Source organism: Dunckerocampus dactyliophorus, chromosome 20 (assembly GCF_027744805.1).
Source record: "Dunckerocampus dactyliophorus isolate RoL2022-P2 chromosome 20, RoL_Ddac_1.1, whole genome shotgun sequence".
In the NCBI taxonomy this organism is placed as follows: Eukaryota; Metazoa; Chordata; class Actinopteri; order Syngnathiformes; family Syngnathidae; genus Dunckerocampus; species Dunckerocampus dactyliophorus.
The window spans coordinates 9,746,162-9,758,631 of record NC_072838.1 but is presented as its reverse complement, the minus strand read 5'-3'; the positions used below and the strand labels follow the sequence as shown (position 1 = coordinate 9,758,631).

Here is a 12,470-nt window from a genome sequence, read left to right as displayed (position 1 = left end):
AAGTCAACACTTGGGGCACGGAGAAGTCAGTCAAGTGGACCTGATTTATTCAGAATTCGAGTAGAACAGTGCTTTTTGGTGAAAAGCTTGACATTTAAATGTATTATTTTAAAACTAAAATGTATCATATACATATTATATATATATGATTTAAAAAAAAATATTTTATTCGAAAAATATGGATTTACATTTGTAGTTAATGACATGAATTTGCTTGAGATTAACACAAAAGCCTACAATAAAAAAAATAACACGAATAAATATTATAACCCACAAGGCATGCTGGGTAACGTACTGTTAGGGTGCGTGTGGGCTTCCTAGCATGTCTTATAAATGCTAGCATTGTTTTGCATGCAGGGTATATTGGTGTGTAAGCGTTTATTTCAATACCCGCGTAGTGTGTGGAACACTTACAGCGTGTGTTCCACATGTGTGATTTCCGGTCGCACCACGAGTGAAGTGCCTGTGATTGATTACCTCCTGTTGGTTTGCGATGTATGAGTAAGGGTGCCACAATGTGCCGCTTAATGCGGTTGCCCCCTATGCTGACATTATGTGATTCCTCACTACATTTATCATGTTTTTCTACCAAAATGGCCTAATTAACGAGATTAAAAGGGAGGATCTTCCAAAAAATGGAAAAAAAAGAATAATGTTCGAAAAATGCTTTCATCAAAAATCCCAAATTTGCAGGGTCGTGAATGCTGAATCGTGAATATGCGGGGATCCACCACGTTATCAAATTTCCTCCACCATCCTAATGGCCACACCAGATCATTACTTAGCTACACTCCAGAGAGAGGAAAATGGATGATTAAAGGCCTAAGTGCAAGAATATAGTGAATGTGGGTAGGAAGAGAGGATATAACACCACCATTTTTTTTTTCTCAAATCGATTGATGCCCGAATAAATGTCTAAAATTAAATGTCTAAATTAATCTGTCTTATGATAGCAGGATGAGCTCTGCATGAGCGCCCTTCAGGCTGCTCTCTTTTTGAAAAAAGATCTTTTCATCCTGCGCCAGAAGCAAGTGTCTTACATTAGTGGGTCTGCGTGTGCGTACGTACCTCCTGATTTCTCAAAGAAAGTCTCAGGAATCACACATATCCCTAAACATGTGTGACTGTAGGGATTAACCGTCTGCAAGCAATGCGGGTGTTCGTGTTTGTGTGGTCACCTCCTTCTCCTCTCCCTGCGAAGCTCTACCGGGATTGTCAACTTCATCAATAGAGATGCACTGATCTGTGAAAACAAACAAAAACAAAACCAAATATATTTTGTATTTTTAGGGGCAGCATGGCTCAACCTGAAAGTCGTTGGTTCGATCCTCGGCCCTCCCGTGACCATGACGAAGTATCCCTGGGCAAGATACTGAACCCCCAGTTGCTCCTGATGATCCTCTTGTAGGTAAAACAGCGATAAAGCACTTTGAGTACCTTGAATGTACAAAAGCGCTATACAAATGAAACTCCATTTACCATTTACTTGCATGTTTTAGAACCTGGGAGCCCATTTGTGATATCCGACAAAGTAAAAACGATATACCTGATACAAAACCAATGCATTAACCCTCACCCTGCTTCTCCAACTATTTTCAAATGAGCCAAAAATGCTTCAATTTCCACACGGCGGTAACACTGCCAACAATATATTGTGGTTGCTACTGGTCATTTGCACAGGTGCCCTGAGCTGACTGCTGTTGTTGCTTAACAGGATAAGCTACAGAGAAAAATGATGCATGAAAAGATGGGTTCACACACATTTTCCAACATGTACGGGCAATATATGCATTTAAATTACATCTAGCACGTCAAATGTTATTCCTGCTATTCCTGTTTCATGGTTTACTCTTAATAAGCTGATATTGTAAGCAATATTATTATGAATAAGTAATAAGGACATTATATTTTGGAGGGAGCTTGCACTGTAATCACCGTATTACTAGAAGCACGTATGTGCATGCATAAACATTTGCGGTGACCTGCCCCAACACCCTAGTGAGTGTTGCATCATCATACTACACATACATGGTGGAAAACATACTTTCTTGATCTGATTTAATCATCATTTTATCATGTTTTTTGGCAACACAACCGGAAAACACTTTTTCAAGCTGCCCAAACATTACTTTCAGCTACGCTACTACTCGCATGTCCCAATAAATCATCAATACAATAAATCACAATATTTTAGCGACAACTTAATTCACAAAAAGTTATCATGTCGACATAAGTAATGCCTGTAAAACTACCATAAAGCTGTAGTAAGCTATTACACAAAATAAAGTATGCATATCCAATTTATTCCCGCCTGTGGTTTGTTTGCTAGTTAAGTCATTCGCAACAGATATTCAAAATCTTATCACAATCTTATTTACATGACCTTTCCTATCTCACAGTTTCTGCCGATTTCTAAGTCCATCATTGTATGATTGTACAACATGGTGAGGATTCAGTGACACACAAAGGCTCTGATACGCTGATCCTCTTATCTTCCTTCCGTATTTAGAAATCCAACCTCCAACGCTGGTTTTATGCCGCAAATTCTGCTCTGCAAAATTCCACATGATCCACTATTTCTCTTGAGCATGTGCGTCCCTGCGTGTGTCCGGAAGGGAAATCCATGTTGTTTAGCTTTATGCTTTAATTTCCATGGAAATAGGTTGTGGTAGAGTGGCTAGAATGAAATTGGAATATCTAAGACCCCAGCACATACCAGTCTGACTTTACAAACCAGCTTTTTGGTGCACCGCATGCATGCATGCATGCATGCTCACAGGTTTCCTGCATCACTTGGTCCATATTGTGTCAAGCCACTATCTTTCTGCAGGGAAGGTAGACCACGGTCAGTACAAGTCATACACCTCTCTGCCATTAGAAACACCAATATGATACGTCTGTGTAGGCTCTCAGTCGTACAGGAGTTGTCCATCGAGGAAAAGGCTTCTTGAGACGTCATCTGTACTTCTGTGTAGAAGGTGTCGGACGTTTCGCTCCTCATCCGAAGAGCTTCGTCAGCAAACTAATAAGTGCTGGTAGCTTAGGCCTTAAATATAGTAAGAGTGGGCGGAATTGGTGTGCCAACACCCTCCTCCTATTGGTTCGTTACACTAAGCCTGGGCGGAGCAGTGGTATAATCCTATCCTGTTATTCACACCTACGATAAAAGGGAAGTGTCGCTCCCTGAATTGGGTATGAACGACTCTGATACTGGCTTGTTAGCATCTATTGTTCTGGCTCGGCCCTGCCTTCACCTCATTTGCAAGACTAAGAGCTGTGGGTTTTGGTCTCAGTAACCTGCTGAACACAGGGTCCAAATTGAACCTCAAACCACCATTCCGATTCAATGATGGGTTCTGTTGTTTGACAAAAATAGCTTCCTTTACTCCTCTTTCAAACCATCTGTTTTCTTTGGCCAAAATCTTTACCTCGCTGTCCTGAAAAGAGTGATTGGTAGCTTTCAGGTGTAGATGTACTGCTGATTGAGGACCACTAGCATTGTCCCTGCGATGTTGATAAAGCCTTTTTTGGAGCATTTGCTTAGTTTCCCCAATGTAGTGCTCTTTGCATTCCTCATCTTTACAGTGGATGGAATAGACCACATTGCTCTGTTTCTGGTTTGGAGCCTTGTCTTTAGGATGCACTAATTTTTGTCTCAGGGTATTTACTGGTTTGAAATAGGTAGGAATTTTGTGTTGCCATAAGATCCTCTGGAGTTTTTCGGAGACCCCCGCTACATAAGGGACTACCACTCCTCTCCTTTTTGCTTCTGTGGGCTTTTGGGTTTCTTTCCCTACTCTCTTCTTTTGACATTTGTTAAAAGCCCACCGTGGGTACCCACAGGTTGAGAGCGCTCTCTGGACATGTTGTGTCTCCTTTTTCTTTCCCTCAGCACTAGTTGGTATTTGTTCCGCTCTATGTTGGAGGGTCCTAATAACCCCTAGTTTATGTTGTAGTGGATGGTTTGATTCAAAAAGCAGGTATTGGTCAGTGTGTGTGGCCTTTCTAAAGACCTCTGTAAGTAGCTGTCTGTCCTTTCCTATAATTACCTTGCAGTCTAAGAAGGCTAGTTGGTTTTCTTTAGTGTCCTCGCGAGTAAATTTGATATTGGTGTCCACCGCATTGATGTGATCTGTGAAAGACTGAATTTCTTGTTTTTTGATTATGACAAAGGTGTCATCCACGTATCTAAACCAGTGCCTTGGTTTTGTCCCTGAGAAGGATGTGAGAGCCTGTTTCTCCATCTCTTCCATGTACAGATTCGCCACTATGGGTGAGACTGGTGAGCCCATAGCACAACCATGAATTTGTCTGTAGAATTTCCCTCTAAACTGAAAATATGTGGTGTTAAGGCAAATTTCCAGTAATTGGCAGATGTGGTCAGCACTAAGTTTTGTTCTCCGGTCTATTCCATCCACTGTAAAGATGAGGAATGCAAAGAGCACTACATTGGGGAAACTAAGCAAATGCTCCAAAAAAGGCTTTATCAACATCGCAGGGACAATGCTAGTGGTCCTCAATCAGCAGTACATCTACACCTGAAAGCTACCAATCACTCTTTTCAGGACAGCGAGGTAAAGATTTTGGCCAAAGAAAACAGATGGTTTGAAAGAGGAGTAAAGGAAGCTATTTTTGTCAAACAACAGAACCCATCATTGAATCGGAATGGTGGTTTGAGGTTCAATTTGGACCCTGTGTTCAGCAGGTTACTGAGACCAAAACCCACAGCTCTTAGTCTTGCAAATGAGGTGAAGGCAGGGCCGAGCCAGAACAATAGATGCTAACAAGCCAGTATCAGAGTCGTTCATACCCAATTCAGGGAGCGACACTTCCCTTTTATCGTAGGTGTGAATAACAGGATAGGATTATACCACTGCTCCGCCCAGGCTTAGTGTAACGAACCAATAGGAGGAGGGTGTTGGCACACCAATTCCGCCCACTCTTACTATATTTAAGGCCTAAGCTACCAGCACTTATTAGTTTGCTGACGAAGCTCTTCGGATGAGGAGCGAAACGTCCGACACCTTCTACACAGAAGTACAGATGACGTCTCAAGAAGCCTTTTCCTCGACACCAATATGATAGTCAAAATTTGGTTTTCGTATGATTTGATTTTGCCTTGGTTTTCATACACTGTCTCGGTTTTTGTACAGTATTGCATAGTACTGTATCATTCCGCAAAATCAAGTGCCCTTCGCATTGCTGCCTCACTTGTCTGTGCATTTTTTTGGAGTGTGACTGCTAAATAACTTGTTGAGTGTTGTGAGTGCCAGCAATTTGATAAAGAAGGTGAGAAACACTATTGGTTAATCTTGCCAGGATGTACGGGAAGTACACATTAACAATAACCTCCATGTATTCATTATTTATATGTATTTTGCATTGTTTTCTGCATGTAAAATTTATTTTTGTTCAGATTTGTGGGTCTCTGGAACAGATTACGTGGATTTAAATAGTATTTCTCATGGGAAAAATTGCCTCGGTTTTTGTAAGTTTTGGGTTTTAACATTTAAGTTAATTTTTAAATAAAGTGGTTCTAAGGATGTTTATTTTGCTCCAAGTGTAATTTACCATTCAGTCTCTACGTAATAAATGCAAATCTAGAATCAAATTGATAGAAATTCTCACAACTCGAAACTTTAATGTTACTGCTGACGCTACCATCAATGCAATATGCAACACCATTTTCCACAATCAAAGTAGATGACATAGTGTTGTAGGGTATTTAGGGTAAAACTGTGCCTCTTCGGCTGCAAATAAACAGTTTTTAAACCAAAAAATATAAGAACACCACCTGCTAGCATATGTGACCAATAGTGGTTTAAAATAACAGATTTACTCACGGCTGTCTGGTACACACGTACTAGGGTTGAGATCGATAAACCGATGCGACCGGATATCCAATGCCAAAACAGGATATGAAGAATATAATTTTTGCAGTACATTCCAAAGGTGGCCCTCACCCCCCACCCCCCATGTAGTACCTAACGAAGGCAGACAACACCTTTTTAAAACAGACTTTTTACACTGGTACAGAAAGTCACCCTCTCCAGCCTAATCAATGAGAATGTATGAAGCAAGCACAAATGTATAAAGCGAGGCACATGAAAGTATGCAAGGTTAGATTTGGGCCTCATTTTACCTTTTGAGTCATCTGTGACTTGCCAAAGGCGTATTGCAACCCAGTGCTAGAAATTCCCCAGAGATGCCTGCCCATTGACATTGAGGTCTGTCTGACAGGAGTGGCCTAAGGCGCGCTCCCTTTAGCCTGTCTGCTTTGAGGTTCATGGGAGAGATCAGAGATGCTGGTCTGGAAAAACTTGGTCTTGACCTTTTTCTGTTTGACTGAATGTTGACTGAACGTTTTCTCTTTTTCTCTGTAAATCTTGAAAATGCCCAGACAAATAACTGGCCTTTCAAAATGTCCAAAATTACTCGTTACTGTCAAGTGTTGAAAGTCAAATGACTGTATTAATGTAGAAGGATTTTAATGTGCTAGCTGTCAGTGTTTTGATGACTCAAAGTTGACGTTTAACTCCAAAGCCTTTAAAAACAAAACAGAACCCCAAAGACAAACAATACTGTGCACATTTCCATTAGAGTTTTGCACTTATTCTCAAAATCAAACATTGTCTTTATTTTAAAAAGTCACTTGCTCGAAAACAAAAGAAACATTGTTTTCAGTTCCCCAGCTTCCAGGAAATACATTTTACTTCTATTTGTGACCATTCAGTGCTCCACTATAATGATTTTAGTGTTTAATTTTTCCAGTCAACACCCAGTCAGACCATACAGGAAGGGCGGGACATATACTGACACCGATGTTGGCAGCAGCTCTTCCCGCAAACTAACGTCGCGTAACGAACACATTGTGCTTCTTTTACCTCGATGCCACCGTTTGTGCAACATAAGACACGTACTGTCGTCCCTCGCTACATCGTGGTTTGAACATCGCTCCCTCGCTCTATCGCGTTTTTAAAAAAAAATATCGTGCCTGTTGTGAGATCATTCAAACCTACCGATAAAAGCCTGTTGTTCCGCTGATCAAGTCTGGTGCTTGTGTATTTCACCGAACATACAGTAACATTACTGACACCTAGTGACCAGTGTAGAATACTGCATCTCATCACAATGTCTTTGAATGCATCTTCTGAATGCCTTATATTATGTATTGTAGTTTTTTTTAAGCTATTTTTATGCTTGAAAATGCTTAATTTAGGCACATTTTTTACTAATAATAAGTAATAATTGCATTTATAAATTAATATATTTTACAAAATCAGTGAAGGTGCAAAATTCCAACCGTGAAGGAGCTAGGGAGGACTGTATATCGACTTCATCCCGAATGACGGCGCTGTGGTCTGAGTTCTCATGTCGTTCCACACCAAATACGCCCAACCATGCCTTTATGGGCATGATTTGTTTTCCGTGGGACAGAACAGGGCCTTCCCTAAATTATCCCCCGAAGTATAGGCTCCAACAACAGCACCTGCACTCGTGCATGTCTCTTGTCACATCAGAATATCGACGCGTCATATCGTTTAGCTACAGGAAAGGATTAAAGGTACAATACAAACTTAAGAAAACATCGAGTGACATGTAGAAAGACGATTCAAGGCCTTTAAGAGAAAGCGACGAAGGGATGAAAGAAGTTATCTGAAAGAGAATATAAGGGCTCTTTCAAACTCAATTTACAGAGCAATTGGAAAGTTTAACAAGTCTCCGTCTTGTCTTTTTTATCAAAGTGCAAAACGAAGGTAACTCCATTTGCTTGTGAGATGTCTGACCTCTCATCTGAAAGACTCCTTCTGACAACAGACTCTTCATATCTTCTTTCATTCTCTTCATTCTTTTAATGTGTCTATTAAATCAATCTTGGCGTCTTTGTCTGTTTACCTTGGCATTCTTATCTGTTCCGTATCTCCTCCTTCTTGGTGAGCCATTTGTGTGAGTTCCAATATCGTTCAGGATTGAACCACTCTTTATTCCATACCCAGACCCATCAGACATTTAAGTTTAAACTCTTGTTATGTTGTGATATCAGAACTTTTCCGGTGCAACAACAAAAACGGGGTGGATAGGAATTGAACGGTGCTCACAGCACAGAACTGAAAATTGCCCGTGCTCAAGTAGAACATATTTCAAGTTTACAGTTTCCCTATTTGGTGACGTGTGTGCCATTTCATTAGTCACTAGAATACAGTACAACGGTAGAATACTGTCTACATTAATTAATTGTCATTTCCAAATGTTAACACATGCCCTCTGTAATGTGGCAGCTGACAATAAAAAATGATTTGTTTGATGTGCACCAAGGTAATAACCATGCATTATCATTACCATAGATTAATTGGGCTTTTAATACAGTCATTAAACTGCAGTCGGAAATCCAGATGACATTTTTCAGTGGAGATATTGTTCCGCTCTGTTTCAGGATGCTTTGAGGCTCCATGAAATAGCAGGATTATGGGAGCCACTGGTGCTTTTCAAGAGTGGACAACATCCCCTGGCATTTGCACCTCACTGGTCTCCATACGATGAGTGGGTATGTGTGTGTTGGACTGTTAAGAGTTGCACAGGCTATCACGGCAGTACAAAATACAAAATGCCCATAAAATTATATCTACAGTACCATACCATGGTCATTGCCAGACATAAAGTCCCCATGGTTCAGCCATTGATGATTTTTTTATCCCCTCTCAGACTGACATTTGCAGTGTGCGTGTCTGTGAAAGGATAAACAAATGTGGTGTGACTCGTGACTCCCAACAGGTGTATTCTGCTCTTACAAGCGATAGCGCAGGCTGTTTTTAAACTTCTTGCCAAATTTGGGGTCAAAAAGATCAGGGGTGAGCAAACTGTTTCACTCACAGCCCGCACTGGTTAAAAAAATCAAACTACCACACAATGTGTTGTATGTGCTAGGGTCCCTTTTCTCAGGAGCAATTTAAACATGTGAGGTTGCTATAATACGGAGACCCCTAAAGAACATGGGGGGGAAATAATTTCTAATAAAAAAATCATTAAAAAAGGATTGGAGGGATGGATATCTCGCAATAACTTTTTTGGAAATGCATCATTTGATTTGCGTCTCCAGCATTTGCGTGTCTCGTACTGCACAGTTGTAGACGTATAAAATAGGGATGCTCTGATGAGGGTTTAATGCTGCCGATTCCGATACCGATCATCCAGGACTGAAATCGGCTGATACAGATACGATCGCATGGATTCATTATACATTTTTCAATGTATTTATAATGCTATTGGCTGATAATGCTATCATTGATCGTGCTACTGGCCAGGGGTGCCGTATAAAGGGGGAAAGTCAGGACGGTTCCAAGGTCCCTTGACTGGCAGGGGACCCAAATAATAGGTAATTACTAATAAAATTAGTAATTAATTAATAAAAGCAGAGGGCAACACAGTTTGTTTTCACTTAACTGCACGAAATCGCTGCGGGCTGCAACAGTGCTAGCCACAGGTGATCGGCGTTGAAAGGCATTTATCGGCATATGCTAATCTCGTGATTTTTCACGGAAAACGGCTGATACTGATCGGTGGCCGATCAATCGGAGCACCCCTCGTATAAAGTGACATTGTAACTATAGGTGCAAGTTTTCAGTGATCCGTGATGGTTGCTCGGCTGTTGAAATTGAAATGCTAGCATCCTGTCCTAGCTCGTGTTGCTGAAAACGCATCTCTTCGGTCTCTCTTTTACTGGTACTCGAAAGGAAATACATTGATGAGCCATACATCAGACTGTTTTACTTGTGTGCACTGCCCATCCTATAAGTAATCATCGTCATGTCAGAAACTCAACGAATATGCTACTCTTAATTAGAGGTTTCAATGCAAACATCCGCTACTAGCTGACGCGGACGCAACAGCGAAAGATAAATATATCGATAGAAAGATATTTATTCATCTCCAAGAGAAATTCACATTTTGTTAGAAAGCAGCATTGCATGTGGGACGCATGACCTGCCCAGTCTTTCAGTGGAGCAGGACAGTGATAGTAATCTGCCACTGAAACTGCTCTTCTGTTGGGAGATGCTGCTGTGCGTTGGATGATGCTAGTTGTCCAGTGTATGAATGTGCCTACTAAACTTTTTGCAATCAGGCAAAATTCCAGTTTACTCATAGAAAGCTTGCTTCTCTGTCCCTCTCCGTCACATATAATGGCGCTGCCTGTTCAATGTGCAGATCCCCACCCACGCTGCTTTGTATCAAAGACTTTCTCAAGCTGCCTTGACGACCCAGCATTCTTTGCGGCGGGAAGATATGGGTTTCATTTTGAGCATTTATTTTTATACCCACATGGTGCAATAGGTAGGTTATGTTGTGTGTCACACGTGTTGGCGTGTTCCGTTTGATTCGATGTGGCACTGCGGTCGTCTGGCTCGTTGCATATAAAACGTTATGCTTTAACCATAAACTTCGTATGGTTTGTCTCAGATTGTCTCTCAGCACAGTAACGTTGCAAGTCATGTTAATGGCCTATACTGCATGTTAAAAGTTTAAATTAAATACCTTAAAAGCATCCGGCAGGCTGGATGTGGCTCACGGGGCCGAAGAACACAATGTTGTTTAAAAAAAAGGGTCCTCCTACACTTAAATGCACTTGCTATCCACTTAAGCCAATCAAAAGTGTTTGTGTAGATATGGCCTCTGTCTTGTTAAGCATGCAAAGCAGGAGACAGAGTTACCTTCGAGGTGTTTAGTCTTAATCAACATGTTCTATTGTTAAACATTTGTCAGCAGAGCTAGAAGTGAGTCGTGAGTCTTATTTTGTCAGTAGTGTACAAGAAAATTAAACGCTTTCACCCAAATTTAGCTCGGCTTTGTTAATTTAGTTGACTGAAAAATGATGGACTGTTAAGTAAAAAAAAAAGTCTGAATTTTTAATTGTTAATCCAGTTTTTTTTTATTTTGTTTTATTAGAGCTCTCTAGCCAATTAGCACTTTGCAGTGTCCTCCCTCTTATCACCTCCGTAGGTCTGTTATTTGTTCTTAACAAGGCCTCGGATGTTAGCTGGTCATCTTTTTGGGTGTTTTTGAATGAGTTACTTTGCTATAATTGCCAGATTTTTATCTGTTTGTTTCTATTCACAGCTGGGTTCCTGATTCAGTAAACAAGCATGTTATTTTTTGTTTCTTTTCAAATTTAAATTAGTCATTTAACACAGCGGCTCAGACAGACTTATTGTGTTACCTGTTCCGTTGCTAGAATACACACACACAATACACAATACACACAATAATGTTGCCAAGAAAGTTCATCACAGCTTGTCCTGAATGTTTAAATGTTTAATGAGCAGGTTGAGTGAAATTCATTTTGGAGCGGCCTTTTATTGTGGCCAGCCTAAGGCACACTTGTGCAATAATCATTCTGTCTAATCAGCATCTTGATATGTCGCACCGGTGAGGCGGATGATTGATCTCGGCAGTGCTCACCAGCACAGATTTAGACCGATTTGTAAACAATATTTAAACGAAAACTGCTGTTTTTTTTTTTTTTCCTCCAAATTTTGCCCATCATTCACAATCCTTTAGTGAAACATGAGCACATATTTCTTTCCCTTTTCTGTGCATTCTAAAGAGAGAAATAATGGTGACTATAGGGGTGTTATTTCACGTCTAGAGGGCTTTAATGTTAAAAAAAACATATTTGGAAGGTTGTAAACAGGTTTTCTATGCTCTAACTACGAAAATATTCCACTTATAAATAAGAAATCCTGCTTCTTAGAAATTCACTTATTACAGTCGGGTCTGGAACCGATTAAACGCAATAAACCGGGGATTACTGTATACCGAAAATAACACCTGTCTTTACCTAACAGACTCACAACCGTGATACAAAATACAAATACAAAAAAAAATCAGTCATTCTAATGTTTACTTCTCGTCTAAATGACGCAGAGGATAATGACTTCCTAAGTTTTAGTCCCATTAGCGCTGTAATACTGACTATGTGTACCTTTTAACGTTGATGGGAAAACACAAACACTATTTTTTCCGCTGGTGTAACTTAATGATCCTGAGTTACCGTCTCTCTTGTTTATTCTGTGTCTGGATGCTGCCTTCCAATAGATGGCAAAATTCCGCAGTCATATCCAATCCGGGGCAGCTGCCGTCACTCATGAGTTTGATTTAATGAATTTCAAATTAATAACCTGCGCGCATGTCGAAGTTGGACCACGAGCGGCATTAATTTGATTTCGCCACCGATAAGTTCTGGGAGAGTCTGCGGATTCAGCCACACGTGGGTGACAGTGCAGGTGAGCAGCAAGCAATTTCATGATTGGACAAAGACAGACAGGAAATCAACCAACTCCTGCACTTTACTGCATACCCAATGTGGACGTTCTTTTAGAGTGTCATAAAGCTTGACAAAGGACTGGCAGTGCAGAAGGAATCACAGTGTAAAAAAGTGGTTTAAATAAATTAATAAGACCTTGCATTTGTGTGGG

At 40.5% G+C, this 12,470-nt stretch overlaps 1 long non-coding RNA gene across 2 annotated transcripts in view; it reads left to right on the top strand.

Moving 5' to 3' along the window:
* Positions 1-12,470, top strand: part of LOC129173590 (uncharacterized) — a 181,004-nt gene that overhangs the window by 141,001 nt on the left and 27,533 nt on the right. For both annotated transcript variants that reach the window (XR_008567259.1, XR_008567258.1), the window contains exon 5: positions 1,291-1,408. This is a non-coding gene — a long non-coding RNA (uncharacterized LOC129173590). The remainder of the gene's footprint in view (positions 1-1,290; positions 1,409-12,470) is intronic.